Source organism: Phodopus roborovskii, unplaced genomic scaffold, assembly GCF_943737965.1.
Source record: "Phodopus roborovskii unplaced genomic scaffold, PHOROB, whole genome shotgun sequence".
NCBI lineage: Eukaryota > Metazoa > Chordata > Mammalia > Rodentia > Cricetidae > Phodopus > Phodopus roborovskii.
In genome coordinates, this window is record NW_026126540.1 from 28,917,811 (window position 1) to 28,920,881 (window position 3,071).

General features: G+C 49.0%; 1 non-coding gene across 1 annotated transcript; it reads left to right on the forward strand.

The window, feature by feature from the left end:
• Positions 1-2,056: 2,056 nt before the first annotated feature.
• On the forward strand, positions 2,057-2,128 carry Trnaq-cug (transfer RNA glutamine (anticodon CUG)). The gene has a single exon. It is a non-coding gene; the product is annotated as a tRNA-Gln (tRNA).
• The last annotated feature ends 943 nt before the right edge of the window (positions 2,129-3,071 follow it).

Genomic DNA, 3,071 nt, shown 5'->3' on the forward strand with positions numbered 1-3,071 from the left:
GCCCCATTTCTCAAGTAGGAGATTTCTCAAGTAGAAGAAGGAATGGGGAGGGATTCCTATAGAAGCTCTTTAGCCACCTAACTAGACCATCTCTCGCTGCTCCAACTGGCCATGTGACATTGGAGCTTTGTTCCCAGTGTCTTCTCAGGGTTCTCTCCTCAGAGGAAACTCTTTTTCTCAGATTAAATTAAATTCTTCCATGTATCAAAACAGCTGAGCCATCTTTCATTTTATTTTACTTTCTTCTTCTTTGTAAACACAACACATGAATCTATTTATTCTCGTAAGTTATTTGTATAATAAAAGAATACTTTGAGAAAAATTGAATTCTACCCCTCTGCACTCACTTCCCACTAAGGGCAACAAGCACTATTGACCATAGAAAATCTGCAACTGTGGTTCATTGGAGAGAGAGAGAGAGAGAGAGAGAGAGAGAGAGAGAGAGAGAGAGAGAGAGAGAGAGAGAGAGAGCTTGAGCATAGAACGATTTCTTTGGTTTTGTGAACTCAGAGGTTCCTGCCCATGGTTAGATGATACCATTGCTTTTAACCTGAGCCAAGGCAGGATCTTCACAGCAGAAGGCACATGGCTTATGGGAGATCCCCAGTCTATGGCCGTCACACGGTAGACAGGCCAGGGAAGAGGGAGAAGGAGAAAGTGACATGCACAAGTTATACCCTCCAGATTTGCCCCCCGATGACATATTTTCTCTCACCAGGCTTCATTTCCTAAAATCCCCAGTTGAAATTATTGCCCTCTGGGTCCCTAAGCCCTAATCCATCCCTCAAAAGTACTGGGGCCTAGCCTTCACATGACTCTTCTCATGAGGGGAAGGGATGGGTATTGATGACTTGGCATCCAAACCTTACACCCATAGAAACTGACTAATTTAATTCAGTCTAAGAGGGAAAACCGCGTCCTCAGTCTACTCCGACACAGACTCTTGTAGTCTATTCAAGAATTAGTGGTACCCAGATGTGCACAGGTCCCTGTCTGTGGAAGAAACTCTGTGCCAGCGGGTGCTTGCAGGTCTGGGTCATCTTCCAGTGACCTCCGGCCCTATATTTGGGGAACATACAAAGAAGACGGTCTTTCTCAGCTGCCTGAGGGAAATACATATATACCTCCCTTGTCCATCGATCTCAAGTCATAGTTTGCTAAACTTTTCAATTTAAGGTATCACCCAGACTTCTCATCTTCATGACGTCGCAGGCCCCCCACTGAACCCTCTCTGTACGGTGCTGAGGTAGCCACGGTAGGGGAGGGGCGCTGAGAGCAACTGCCACCAGCCTCTCTAACCCTGCAAGAAAGGTTCACTGTGCTCCAGCAGTTTCCCAGGTCTCAGCGATTCCAGGAAGTGTCACAGAGACCCCAGCCCTGGATTTGTTCCTTACTCACCTAAGGCCAGGGCTGTCCTGGCCCCGAGGGCTGCCCAGGGCATTTGCTCTGCCTCTTGGAAAGATGCCCGCAGCGTTCTGATCCAAGAAGCATGATGCTCCTTGAGTGGGCCAGCATTCCCTCGCCTTCCTTTCTTCAACTTCTCAGAGTGATCTTATGACCTGGGCTGAGCATGGGGGATGTGGAGGTGGGGAGCAGGGAAGGAAGAGACATAAGAGTGAGGGAGTGGGAAAGAGGTGTGAGGGAGAGCTGGAGGAGAAAGTAGGGGATGGGGATCTGGACAATAGAAAGAAAACTGCAAAGCAAAATAAGGAAACCCTTTTCCCAGGGTGTTGGGGAATAGGGGCAGGGAAGAATTGTATGTTAGAACAAGACACCAGCAATCCAGGAAGAACGGGCATTCACTTCCCGGGTTCTACGGTGTTAAATCCACTTTCTCATTCTGTGGGAGACACCTATCTGCCTCTGCACTCCACATGCCGCCAAGTGCTGAACAAAATGAACATGAGTGAGGGTGATTCTGTTGGTTGTGAATTGAGGGTGTACTGATCCTACCTGACTACAGGAAAGGTGTGCTTGAGGAAGAAATTGGAGGATACGCTCGAGACTGAGCATGCATGTAGTCATCTATACTTAGTCAGAGCACCAGTAGCTATATGGTTCCATGGTGTAATGGTGAGCACTCTGGACTCTGAATCCAGCGATCCGAGTTCAAATCTCGGTGGGACCTTTCTGTTTTCAGTCCTTTGTAGGATCCATTTTCTTTCCTGTTCACAGCCCTGACCTCGCACAGGAGGGAAAGGTCCTGGCACCCCGCCTGCACTAAGCCATTTTCAAGCCGCAGATGTGTCCCAGAGACACCAGTCTGCCGCAGAGCTTTCCCAACACCGCATTAGGGCATCTCATCCTTGGCCACCTTCCTCGCTGTCATTTCGGAGCCCAGTGACCCGCAGGTCTCTTCCTGTCCTCAGGTGAGCTGGGGTTGGAAGGGTTCCAGCACCTACAAGACTGCGCATCGCGTTCTGGCTGCCCGCATACCCGCGGCTTCCTTTTCTGTTTCTGGACCAGATGAAAGGAATTTAAGCGCGAGCTAGCCCTTCTTAGCTTGGTCTTGCTTGGGTATGAACAATTTTAACGCATTTCAGTTTGCTGAACTCTTGAGTTTCTAATGAAACCAGCAGAGGCCGCGGCTGTCTTCCACAATTGGTTGATGGAATCTCTTTAAATCCTTAATTTATGCAGAAAGAACTGAGCCTGTTTTTCAGTGCCCCAGGTGGCTCCTCGCCGGTCGGAAACCACCACATGCTCCTTCCACCAGAACTCTGCTAGGAAAACTCCTGGAAAAGATCGTGGGAATGTTAGAAGAGGTGCCTGAGATTTTTTAAATAATTGTTTTCCTGTGGTCGGAATTTTGGGTAGTTATGAAATACTGAAAAGAATAACTGTTGTTTTAGAGAGTTCATCCTGGGGTCCGGAAAGAAACGGAGGGCCCGGCAGAGGTGGTTAAGAGAAGCTAGGGAGGCAAAAAGCCCCAACTCCGTGGCTAAAGGGGCCAGGGCTGACTTAACCTTCCCCCCCCCCCCCGTACCCTGGAGCATGAAAACGGACAGGTCTGCGAATAAAGGGCTTCAGCCCCTCATAAGTGGGCCACTGTGTCCCCAGAAAGTAAACTT